Raw genomic sequence first — 13730 nt, forward strand, 5'->3', positions numbered from 1 at the left:
CACTGTGAGTGTAGAAATAGTTTCCTTATTTATGTGCAAGGGGAAACTGAGGTTCACAGAGATTAAGACCTAGGAGTGGCTGATGGTCATCAAAGGCTTACTACAGGCCAGGCACCGATACGTGTTACCCATTTATTACTCACCAACCTGACCACGCACAAAGATCCCCATTTTACATATGGGAAACCAGACCTAGATTCACCAGGTGTCTTACCCATAGTCCCAAGGTAATAAACACTGGAGCCAGGACCAGAGTCTAGAAATTCTGGTTCCAAAGACTATGTATTTCCCCACCACGCTGCACTGCTCTTCAGGTCACAGAGTTGCTAAACACAAGACTCTGAGTTGCCCTATCTCCACGCTCTGCAGAAGCCATCCCGAATGCCCAGTGTCTGAGGCCAAATGTCACCTCCCTCAGTACACAAGGATGCTCCAAAATGGCTCAGTTGCAAAGAAATACGGGGATGCAGCTGCCAGCCACGTGTGCAGCTGGGCCCTCACCCTGTGGTTCTTGGGCATATCTGCCACTGACACAGGGCGCACATGTGGGGGGATGGTGATTTGTTCCCTTTCCCTAGGTGCTGGCAGGGTTGGCTCTGACTCCTGCCCACAGGCTGCTGGATGAGCTGGAGAAGTCCCCCTTGGCCAAGGGAGGCTTGTTTCTCCTGGGGCAGTGGGGGTGAGGGAGGGGAGGGGAGTTAGGGGGGTGGGCTAGGGATCACCTCTCCCTGGCCAGATGAAGGCAGGTGAAGTCTTGCCCAGCCCCTTCCCTGATTGATAGAACAGGAGGCCCAAGCTGAGTCCAAAGCAGAAAGCATGTAAACAAGATGAGAGAGAGAGTGTGGAATGTTAGGACAGATTCCTGAGAGAGGCGAGGCACACACACAGGTCTAGTCTGGCTCAGATCCAAGCGTGCATTTCTGAGCAGAGAAAATTGGGTCTAGCTTAGGTCTGAAAGAGTGAGCACTGGAGAAAAAGACTTCTCCATTCTGAGCCGCTAAAATGTATTACCCATGTGGCAGAATTACTAGTCAATGCCCAGCACGCATTTATTACATAGTGCTATATTGCATGGTACTATTATTATTACATAGTACGCAGTACTAGAGTTGCTAGGTTCTTAGCTTTGCCTTTAGCTGCGTGTGACCGTGAGACAAAGTTCTGTCAAATGCAGTGTGCATGGGAGTGAGGTGTGTGCAACTTCGGGGTCATATCCTTAAAAGGAAGTGGTGTGCCCTTGCTTTTTGCCCGACCACCTTCCTCATGACTGGAATGCAAACTTGATGGCAGGAACTGGAGCAGCGATTTTGGGCCACAAGATGGAAGCACATGTTGAGGATGACAGAGCAGATAGTTAAAGGATCCTGGATCCGGACAGTTGTGCAGCTACTGTACCAGCTCTGCCTGCTCATTTGAACTTTCACAGGACAGAGGTATAGATTTCTGTCTTAAGCCAATATTATTTGGGTCTCTTTGTTACAGCAGGGAAGCTGATGTCCTACTCATGCAGCTCAAAGCTCAGATAGGCTCCCCAGGTGTCCTTTGGGCGTGATGGTTTTGTCATTTCTCCTGTGTATGGAGCACCATGCCGGAAGGGCTCCACACACACCAGACCTCATATACCTGGTCTCAAAGGGAGCAAATTTTGGAATGAGTTTGTAGGAAGATGGAAGAGAAGACCATACAAGCAGCCTCCTTCCCTGCAAGCCTGTGACCACTTTCAGGCAGGCTGTCCGTGCTCTTAGAAAAGTGGGACCAGACCTGGTTGTTTCATTCAAACTGTATTGTTATCATTTCTCTAGAGAGAAAGAGAGAGTACGAGGTGGGGGTGAGAGGCAGCGGGACAGAGAGAATCTTAAGCAGGCTCCACGCACGGTGCAGAGCCCGAGGCGGGGCTCCATCTCAAGACCCTGAGATCATGACCTGAGTGGAAATCAAGAGTTGGAAGTTTAACCGACTCGGCCACCCAGGAGCCTCTCAAACTGAGGTTATTTTGGTGAAAAGAGCTGGTAGAGGAAGAAAAATCCCAAGGGCGGGGGAAGGATTGTGTTCTGGTCCTGACCAGGTTGCCGAGTGGCCCTGGACCAGTTTCTTTACATGTAAAAACAGGAATGACAGCAGCCGCTCTTCACAGGGCCTTGACACCCTGTGTGTCCCTCAGGAGCCTGGGAGCACTGTTTCTATCCAAGTCTATGGCATGTTGCGTTTTTTAAAAGATGACTGCCCAAAAAAAAAAAAAAAAAAAAAAAAAATGACTGCCATCTTTGATTTGATGTCTCAAGGAGTTTGACTTAAAGGGAAAGCCCCTCCACATTTTGATGTAAGGATTTCCAGCCCGGTGCCCCTCCTGCATCCCCGGAGCCATCCCACCTGTCACACAGCAGCCACGGGACCTCAGCAACTTCTGTGTTCCATTTTATTTTTTATTTTTTATTTTTCTTTTTTAGATTTTATTTATTTATTTGACAGACAGAGATCACAAGTAGGCAGAGAGGCAGGCAGAGAGAAAGGAGGAAGCAGGCTCCCCGCCAAGCAGAGAGACCAATGCGGGACTCGACCCCAGGACCCCGAGATCATGACCTGAGCCGAAGGCAGAGGCCCATCCCAGTGAGCCATCCAGGCGCCCCCTGTGTTCCATTTTAAATCATGAACATGACATTCCATCTTATGACTTTGTGGTCTTATGGGGCTTGGTTGGCACAGAGGAGACCATCTCATGGTCAAGGGCCAGAGCAGCTCAGGCAGCCTCCCTGGGTCTCCTGCTGCTTTCCACCGAACCCACGGCCTCACCTTCTAGCTCTTCCCTCCCCTAAAGTACACATCCTTGTCTCCCCTAAAATCAGTGTCTTTTCACGAGCGATCTCTACCTCTCTCCTGGAGAAGGCTTCTCCTGAACTTCTCCACCCAACCCCCTTGCACCCACGGGCCCCTGGCACTTAAATGGGCCACAGAGGCAGCTTCTTTTCTTGAGAGGAACTTAAAGATCGACGGAAGGTCCCCGACCATCTGGGTTTAGCCCTGATTGGCAAGTCCACACTTAATTCTGTTACGTTTTCCTCTTCTGATTTCATTGTGGAGACTTCCTGACCAGGAAAGGACCCCATGGTGTAATGCAGGGTTGCAGTGGAGGGGCGCCCCTTGAAAAGGTACCGGGGCAGCCTGTGCTGTTTTATGTCTGCTGTCATCCCCTCCTTTAGCCCCATTTATGAAACAAGGGTCCAAAGTCTCACTATGCTTCCTGCTCTGACTCAACTATCTCTCCTGTGAAATGGGGGTAATAAAACCCATCCAGGCCCCAGGACAGGGGGCCCGACTAACCAATCTGTTGAGTTCCCTGCCATCCCCGGGAACCATAATTTTATGGAAGACTGACTGATGCATTTCGAAATGACCTCAAACTTTTACAGAAAAGTTGCAAACACGGTATAAATATTTGTCCAGGCCCACGTGGGGATAAACGGCTGACATGGTGCCTCGGTTGCCCCTGGATGTTTCGGCGTTGTCATCCCCACACACAAGGACATTCGGCTACATGATCACAAAGCATCCGTCAAATCGGGAGATGTGTCCACTCCATTCCTACCGTCCAGGCATTCTGTCCCCTTCGGATTCCCCCACTGTTCCCAGTAATGGCCTCTGACCAGATGTATCCAGCAGAGAATCATCTGGCTGTGAGCTCTCTTCTGTCTCCTGCCATCCATAAGGGTCTCGTGCGCTTGCCCGGTATCTAGACTTTTAAGCACCGCAGACTCCGTTGCGTGTGGGGTGTCCCTCAGGGATTCGGGTCATCGCGTTGGATTCAGTGCCACGTGGTCTCCCCTTGCTCCATCACACCTGGAATGTTGATTCCCTGATTAGGGTCCGTCTGCCAGGTCCTCATGGGAAGCCAGTTTGCGTTTGTGATTATTCAGTATTTTTGTGGGGAAGCTCTTTGAAACCATGGAAATATCCATTTACTCCTCAAATAGAGTTATTTAATTCTAAATATGATTATGATAACTAATTGATATAATTAACTAATTGGCGTACGTGTGGACTTGTGGTTTCCGAGTCCATCCTGTGGGTTCTGACTCATTATTATTATCATGTGTCTTGATGCTCCAGTTGTCCCCAGTGTGGTCAGCGGGAGCCCATTCCAGATGGCTTCTGGAGTGTCTTTCTGACATGTCCCTGTCATTCTCTGAGCACTTCCGGATTCTCTGGCACAAAAGTATGTTTTAGGCTGATCTTTCAGTTTCCTGTCCCAAGCTCTGGAGCAGCCATTCCTGTCAAAAGCCCCAAGTCTTTCCAGATGACAGTGGATGGTGACAGAGACTCCCCTTGATATAACTTTACTTGGGCTCCTCTGAACTCTGCGCTGCTGGGCTCAGTGTGGGCTCCCTCTCTGTCCTTGTGGAATCCACTTTGATAAAGAACCACACTAAGTCAATTTATCACCGCCCCTCTGGCCCACACCAACCACCCTGGCTGTCTGGTCAAATTCCTCATCCCCAGCCTGAACCCCTTAGCAAGAGTTCTGTGGGGTTGTCGGGCAGGAATGGCCCTCACCCCGACTTCCCTGTGTTGGAGTGGGGTCCGGTCACATCAGTCTCCCCCACCACAGACCCCCGAGTCACCCGCCATCCCATCCTTCATACGTGTCACAGACCAGTCTCCTCTTAGTGGTATTCAGAAGTTTGCGTCCACGTGCCACGCGTGGCTGCGGATACCGCAGTGTTGTGGGCAGAACACGGGAACCTGCATGCACAAATCTGTGTGCACACACGCTTACGGCCCATCTATTTCTACTTCTCTCTTTTTTTTTTTAAAGATTTTATTTATTTGACAGAGAGAGAGAGATCACAAGTAGGCAGAGAGGCAGGCAGAGAGAGAGAGGGGAGGAAGCAGGCTCCCTGTGGAGCAGAGAGCCCAACGCGGGGCTCGATCCCAGGACCCTGGGATCATGACCTGAGCCGAAGGCAGAGGCTTTAACCCACTGAGCCACCCAGGTGCCCCAATTTCTACTTCTCTTGATGTCGACTGGAAACATCCAACATCTCTGATTCCAACCCAACACCACAGGGTTCCCTCTAGTTTTCTCCTTTCTGTGTGGGTAGCCCTCTTCTCAGACATGGACAAAGCTGGCTCCCACTGTCCTTAACATTTCGATTCCCACTGTGTGTGACTCACCTGCTATCACATTGTCCCCTCCTCCACAAGGATACCATCCCCTGACCCTCCCTGGCTCTGGGACCCTCTGCTGGACCACCTAAACTCAACAGCCCTCTCCCCGCCAACACCCCCCACACCCTCCTCAGCCCTGGCCTCCTCTACAGTGCGGCCCCTCCCTCATGGAGCCTCACTTTCCCCTCCCCACCTCACCTTCCCCTCCCCACCTTCGTGGCTTTTGCCTGTCCTTGCTGTTAGGGAAGGCAGAGGGAGGAAGAGCCTATGAGAACCTTTGATGATGGAATCTTCCAGTCAGCGGTGAAGATCTCTGAAGCTTAGGAACCAAAGACAACCCGTGGCAATGTTCACACAGACCGTTCCCTAGAGACTGAGGCTTTCTGACTTGGGTCATCTGTGACCCTGTCTGCATCTCTTAAAAAGAAGAACCACTGGTGGCAGTCAAGAGAGAACAGATCTTTTTTTCCTTCTGTGCTTCCACATGACCTTCAGGCCACATGAGTGACCTTGGATGGGTTACATTTTAATGATCCCACCAGCTTCGGGGCTGGTCAGAAAATTTTCCACGTCTCTCTCCTGGCTGTTCATGCTTTCGGGAAGCAGGCCCAGTGCCCACAGCTTCTGGTCTGCCTCTCTCTGAGCACCACCAGGGCTCCCAGCCTCCAGTGCTCCCCCCAGCTGAGCTGAGAGGGGTACGGGCTATTTTGGGATTTCCCTCAGACCCCTTGCAGATTCCCCTCTGAGATGGGGGGAGACAGACAAGGTGCCGGTGGACAGAAGAGACTTCAGGAAGCCTTCGTATAGCTGACTGGCGTCTAACAGCCCCAGAGCTGTAGGGCAGGGCCCATCCACTACAAGGCCAACGTCACTGACAATGCAGGGACCTCCCCTGCTCAGCCTCTTCCACAGCCTGCGTGATTTGCAGTCACACTTCTCAAGTCTTTGTCTTCAAGAAGGACCCCCAAATTGTCTAAGCTGTGGGACCCACAACCTGGGCCTACCCTGGGTCTAATGCTACGTGGGATGTGACTCCCAGCTCCTGTGTGTCCCAAGGGGTGGGAAAGGTCCAGTGATGGGACATCCCCTTCCCACCCCGGCTCCGGGGCATGGGAAAGTGGCCTAGTGTCTCAGTCAAGAGCAACAGCGCCTGGGTTCAAATCTCAGCTCTGATGTTTGCCAGCTAGCTGTGGGATTCTGGAAGTCACCCCTCAGGACTGATGTGAGGTTCAGTACATTCATCTGTGCGTGTGAACTTTATCATCTATCTACCTACCTGTGTACCTGTCCTCTGAAACACACAGACACAGAAGGAGTCCCCGGAAGAGCACTTAGACGTGTCATCCCTCCGTTCAGCTTTTTATGAAACGCAGCCATGAAAAGTACATGGCCTGCAGCTTGGAGAGCCCTCAGTCTTCCCCTCATTCTTCATGGCCAAAGAATGTTCCTTCACTTCTTTGCCTTATTTATGGAAGGTTTGAAAGACTCATAAAGGTTTCAGGACATTTAGAGTTTGGAAGTGTGGTCCTGGGCGGCTTTGCCAGAAAGCAGAGTAGACTCACCCTGACACGTGGGATCCTGTGTGCAACTCAGCTGCCCGGGAAGCAGAGGGCTAACAGCTGGGCTGTGCCGCTTCCCGGCTCTGTCCCTCAGGGAAGGGCCTGCTGTCCTCTGTCTTGAAGAGGGAGAAAATGAAAGGACTGGGTTGCTCAAGAAGGATTAGGACATTCGGGGGGTTGCTGGCTGCGAAAGTGAGGAGGGTATGAACCAGTTTTGTGGGGGAAAACCCCAATACTAGCCTCAGAGGATACTCTTAACTGAGGGTACTCTTGCTTTGTCCTGGGAGTTTCTTCTTCTTCTTCTTCTTTTTTTTTTAACGATTTTATTTTTTATTTGCCTGAGAGAGAACACAAGCAGGGAGAGTAGCAGGCAGGGGAAGAAGCGGGCTCCTGCCGAGCAAGGAGCCCGATGCAGGACTTGAGGCCAGGACCCCAGGATCGCTTAACTGACTGAGCCACCCAGGCGCCCCTGTCCTGGGAATTTCAAGCCTCCCGCAGTAGATGGACCACATAGGGAATTGTGATCCCACTTGCCACCATCCTGCCCACCTCTTCCCTCATTGTCAGGAAGCCAGGTGCTAGACACTGGAATTTCATGTGCGTTTCTTGCTTCTCCCCTGGCCAGCTGTGTGAGGCTACAGTGAGCAACCGACAGCATGGCCACTGGTTCTAGATGAGGCCAGCCTGCCTGGGCCTTGGCTGGGCCTTGGAGATCGGCTCCTCCCATAAAGAAACCCTCTGTAGCCACCTGCCTGCCATCCCAGAGCCTTCCCTTTCTATCCTGCCTTCCCAGAATTCGATCTCCCTGGCCCCCACCACTATTTCCTTTCCTGATCCTCTTCCCCACCCAGCTACCTGTCCTCCCTGCCAATCAACCAGCCTTTCCTCTCCTCCTCCCATGCATACTGAGGCCCCAGAAGGGCCACAGCTCTTCACTTAGTAGAGGGAAGCTGTATCATTTTTGTCCCAAACCAAGCACTTCTGAAAATAAAAGGGGACTGTGGGACAATGAGCATAGGCAGAGACTGTCCCGGGCAAGCTAGGTTAGGTGGTCACCTGTTCCACCTCTAGTCAGTCCAGCCTTCTCCGGCTCAGCTGATGCTCCCACCAACCTGCATTTTCCTTCTTTCTTCTTCTGGAATAAGCCCCATGCTTGCCTCCACTCAGCTCAGGCAGAGCTCCTGCCTCCTCGGACCTGCCTCTGGGTGTCAGCCATTGCCAGGTTGCCTGGCGGGACAGACTGTGAAGTTTTCAGGACTTTTACAGGCCAACTGTTCAACGCAGCCATCACCCCAAATTAAATGATATGAACTCACCATTCAATAAGGCAATAGATACCCTAAATTCATCTCTTCTCAATTACATTGTTATATCCTAGGCTCTTGATATGATTTATGTCCTCTCTCTCTGTCTGGTGGAAATACCCTGGGCAGGCTTCCTGCCGCACTTTGCTTTCTGACTCTGTCTTCAACGATGTCAGCTCTGTAGCTGGGAAGTGGCCACGGTGGGAGTAGTCACACCACTGAAATGGCAAATTCTAGAAACCAGGCCTTGATTTGTGGATTGTCCATACTTCAGAAAGTGACGCAAGAAAGAAAATGTTGGTAACGCAGGTTAAACTCAAAAGCACATTTGGGGTCCCTAGCCATTATGTGATGAATAATACAAAAAAATAGAGGGAATATTTCTCAGCATTTGAAAATTTAACTGATTTAGCAGAGAAGTTGCTGATATTAAAAGAGGTTTCGGTTTACGGGTGTGTGGGTGGTGCAGCTGGTGAAACCTCCAACTCCATTCGGCTCAGGGTGTGATCTCAGGGTCATGAGACTGAGCCCCGCATCGGGCTCTATGCTCAGTGTGGGTCTGCTTGGGGTTTGCTCTCCCTCTGCCCCTCCCACTTGTTGTCTTTCTCTCTAATAGATAATAAATCTTCTTCTAAAAAAATGTTTCGGTTTAATAGATATAATTAGCATGAAAGGGAGAGATAGTTTATGAGCAGACTGCACATCAGACTGAAGGACAATAAGTTTCTTGGGGAGAGAGCTGATTGGAATGCAAGGCTGCTTGTCAACCCAGGGCTGAATGCAAGGGTTTGGCAAAGATCAGTGAAGGCATTCTATGAGAACCCATTGGCTATGCACAGCGTAGAATATTGTGTATTTCAGCATTGTTTATAAATTGCATGCTGCGTGTCCTTGACATCAGGAAAGTTCATGATACACATGCGTACATCTCCATAGGCATACACGACTCTTCTTATGCATGCACCGTGGTCCACTCCTTGGCCAGGCTGGGCTGCATGCCTCCTTTTGCTGCTCCCACAATAAACCATGCAGTCTGGCTCACCCACTGAACTTCGTGAGGACCAGGACATCTCTGTAGCTCTAACACTTAATTCCATGGTACATATTAGGTACCCCTCCCAAAACGTAATTAAGTAATTTCTGGATTTAATAGTTGAGTTAGTGAAGGCGACGCTATGTACTCTCCATGCATTTTTCTCTTCCTGGGGAGGGACTGCGTTCTGGGCCCTCTTACACGGGGGTGTGGCTGTGGGATGTGTGTGCGATAGGAGGGATGCCAGCCTCTTTTCGACAAGACCTTCCAGAAGCTTCTTCCTTCCCTGCTAAGGGGACCCTGGAGGCCAAGTCTTCCGGATCGGGTAGGACGTGATAGAGGAGAGCTGTCTGGCCCACAAGGTGACTGAGTAAAAGAAACTTTCATCTGTTCAGCCTCTAAGATCCTGGGGGTTCACTTGTTACCACAGCAGAGCCTAACCTATCCTGACTAATACAGGCAGGTGGACTGGGACTATGTGGACTGGGACCAGGTGGACTGGGACCAGGCAGCCGAGATGTGGCAGGTGGACTGGGACCAGCTTGTATAGCATGTTAGCGGCGGGGCCAGGTCAAGAGCCCGTCTTCATTTTCCCTATGCCGACTGCCTCCCGACACTTTTCCGGAAGTATAGAATAAAGTCTGAATCCAAGGTGGCTTTTGTTCCAAGCCCCATTTCAGAAGATAACTGGTTAGGACCCACTCATGGTGAGGTCTTCTGAGGCTACTAGCGCAGCAGGCACGCCCACCAAACACCCTCCTTCATCAGAGGATCAACAGGTATGACTGGGGTGTGGATTTCAGTCTCCCATTAACTGTCATTAGCCTGGCTGATGTTTCAACCACAAGCACCCTCCCTTCTCCCGTCATTTACCGCTTCCCTCCAAGCATATCCAAACAGGTCTGAGACTTGAAGGGAGGGAAAGGCAGTTTTAGAAGTGATATTCTCAGGGTGTAGAACTTGTGTCCGAAAGGCAAGCAGAAAAAAAGAGGACCCCCTCCCCAAATATGAGCTAGAGAAGCCTTAGCTCAGTCTCACAAACATTTATAAAGCATGGATTATGTGTCCCGTGGTAGGCTATACTATAGTATAGTATAAAGAGTATGGGTTTAACAGGTATGGTGCAATATTAGCATAGTATGTATAGTATATGTATAGCATAGCATAACATTAGTGTAGCATAGTATGGTCTTTATGGTATAATGGCATGGTATGGTATAGTACAGTGTATCAGTATATTATTAGTAGTATAGCATATTGTATATTAGTATATTAGTATATTAATATAGTATATTGTGTATGGTATAGTCTAGTATGTATGCTATAGTAGGTATAATATATATATAGCACAGTATAGCTTAGTGTACTACATAGAGTACAATATGCTATATTATACATACTATACTATGTTATAGTTCTACTATAGCAAAGTATGTGAAGTATGATATATGTAGTGTAATCTATAGTAAACTATGCTATATTATACATGCTATACTATTCTATATACAATTTACTATATGCTAAAGTATGTATAGTATAATATGTATAACATAGTATGGTATGTATAGCATTAATTTAGCATTGTGTAGTATATATGGTATAGTATGTACAAAATGTATATTATTACTATAGCACGGCACGGCATACTACTCTCTCTTTTTTTTAAAAAGATTTTATTTATCTATTTGAGAGAAAGTGAGAGAAAGCAATAGAGAAGGAGCAAGAGAGAGCACGAGCGGTGAGGGAGGGTCACAGGGAGAGGGAGAAGCAGACTCCACACTGAGCAGGGAGCCCGATATGGGGATTGATCCCAGGACCTTGAGATCCCGACCTGAGCCAAAGGCAGAGGCTTAACCGATTGAGCCAGCCAGGCGCCCTGCATAGTACTCTTTTTGTCTTTTTTCCAGTCTCCCCTGAAAGCCTGGCAATTTTTCCTTTCTTTGATTGTAAACCAGCATTCTGGAACCACCTGGTTGAAATCGCAGAGCCCTGAGTGGTGGGGTGATGTGAGAGGGGAGCTGACATGTGCCTGACTCTACCTGCCTGCCATGACACCACCGTCACCTTCCTGGGCCCCACCCCTTCTCCCTCCACCTGCATTCCCCCCAGGACTTCTGCTTACCCCTTGCCCTGAAGCACAGTTCTTGGCCTTATGGTTTGTTTCTGTCTCTGCCACTAGGACGTAAGCCCCCCAGGGTCTTTGTCTTATTTTGGGCTCTGTCTCTGTTCTACTGTCACTCCAGCATCTGGAGAGTGTTTATTGAATGGCAGAGACTGCACCCCTGCCTCACACCATATTTTATGCCAGGACCAGGGGACTGACAGCACCTCAAGTGTGCGCTCCACTCTGGCTGCTTTCGCCCCTGCTTGCCTCTGACCTTTGTACCGGCCGTGCCCTCTGCCTGGGACGCTCTACTCGTCGTAGTCCCATTAACTCCTGCGTGCCCTTCAAGTCAGTCTGGCCACCTTCCCCACGCAGAGCCCTTCCCTGCCCGCTCCCCCATCCTCTGTCCCCTAGTCCCCATACTTTCCCTGTCACAATACTGTTCTACCTTCTTGCAGTGACTGTGTTTATTTGCCTGTCTTCTCCCTGGACTGCCAGCTTGGGAGCATGGGACTGTGTGTGCCCTGCTCACCACACTATCCTTAGCCCCTAGGACGGCACATCATAGGTGCTCAAATACTCAGAGGATGAACCAGTAGACGCTGATCACAGCCAACGTGTGACCTCTTGGTGCATTCCAGGGAGACCCAGAGATGCAGTGAGGGAGTGTAGGCCCTTTTTCTAGATGAAGTTTCCCAATCATCCTCTCCCCTGTAGCCATCACAGGCAGGCCAAAGATAATGGCCCTTGTCTACTATTTTTTCTGTCCCCCCTCATTCCCCTCTCTTTCTCAAATGAGGTTATCTACTTTCTCAGTGATAAAAATAACATACATTCATTGTAATGCTTCTGAGTTAGTCTTATCTTTCAGTGTTCACACACCTATTCTGTGTAAGAGTTATTAAATGAGCACCTGCTATGTGCAAGCTGCCATACCCAGCAGTGGGGAGGCACATGGAAGGACATGGTCGCTACCTTCCAGGAGCTAACAAAGTGCCTGATGGTGTTCATTCTGCTGGCAGGGGAAACACAGTTGGAGAACCACTGTCCAACACTACAGCCACTAGCAATTTCCGAAGTTAGGTATATCTGTTATCTTGTTCAGTCTTTCAGAATCTCTCATGTGAGTACATTAAGGGCATGCAGCTGGTGAGCACTGTAGTGGACCCTCAAGCCCCGGTCTTCCTGGAACGCTCACCTCTCTTCATGGCACCAGGGTCACCTGCCATCCCCATTGCCACAGGAGTGCTGAGAAAGCTATGATGGGTCCATTAGGAGGGAGGGGAAGAAGGGAGGGAGGTTGCAGAAGAAGATTCTAGGAGGATATTTATTGGAGGGAGGGATGCAGGGTCTAACACTGCTCTGGAAGGAGACCTGGCTTGGGTCACAGTGGGCTGAACAACCGTGACTTGGTGCAAGAGCTAGTGCAGAGCAAGACAGAGGGAGTGCAACGAGGGAAAGGAACTGGCCCAGGACCTCCTGACTTGAGGCAGGTGAGACTGGGCCTGGATCACTCCACCTGCTTCCTGGTGGCCCCACCCCGGAGGCTTTGGCTGAAGAGGCACCCCCTCCTTGCATTCTGCCCTAGCACCTCCCTCTGCCAGGACTGGCTGGGAGTGTGCTGTGTAGGGTGGAAAGTCTGACGGCCACAGTCCGGCCAGCCCAGGAGCTCAAAATAAGCATTTCCTTCTGGGCAGTGAGGCGGCCAAGGGGCTCTGACTGGACAATCCCCCAGTGTTCCCTGGAGCCTTCTGGGCGCGAGTCTGGGCTGGGCACTTCCTCATCTGGGAGGAGGCCCTGGGAGGAGGCCCTGGGAGATGGCTGGAGAGCCCAGCTCTGAGAGGAGCTCTGTGAGTCCCATGGAGAAAGGAAAGGAGACATGGAAAAGTGTGAACTTGGAAGAGGGAGTCCTCTGATGTTGTGTATCTAAGCAGGAAGCCAGACCTACCCAGTTCTGGGGAAGGAAAATAAACTCTGGAGACTTATTTTTAGAAAGTCGCAAAATTCTGTTTCTCAGTAGGCAGTGGAATTTAAATCTAAAACTTGTTTCATTGCTGAAGTAACCACCAGACTACATGTAGGAATGGGACCATGGTGAGAAATGCTATCTGAATGAGGCTGTTAGGCTGGTGCCTGCTCACCCTTCCCGCTGCTAGACTTGCCCATGGCCATTCCAGAAGAGTCTATAGGCATTCTGACACAGACTTAGTGGTGGTAATGATGATGGAAGTGGAGATGGTACGGATGGATGATGGTGATCAAGATAATGGTAATGGTGATGATGGTAGTGATGGTGGTAATGGTGATGGTTGTGATGGTGACAATGTTGGGGGTGATGGTGGTGATGATGATGGTGCTAACGGTAATGGTTGGGATGGTGACAATGGTGGTGGTGGTGGTGATGCTGATGGTAATGGTATTGAAGGTGGTGGTGGTGATGCTGATGGTGGTGATGAGGATGATGGTTGTGGTAATGATGATGGTGCTACTGGTGATGGTTGTGATGGTGACAATGGGATGGTGATGGTGGTAATGGTGATGGTTGTGATGGTGACAATGTTGGGGGT

The sequence above is a fragment of the Enhydra lutris genome, unplaced genomic scaffold, assembly GCF_002288905.1.
Source record: "Enhydra lutris kenyoni isolate GAN:26980312 unplaced genomic scaffold, ASM228890v2 scaffoldscaffold42, whole genome shotgun sequence".
Lineage (NCBI taxonomy): Eukaryota > Metazoa > Chordata > Mammalia > Carnivora > Mustelidae > Enhydra > Enhydra lutris.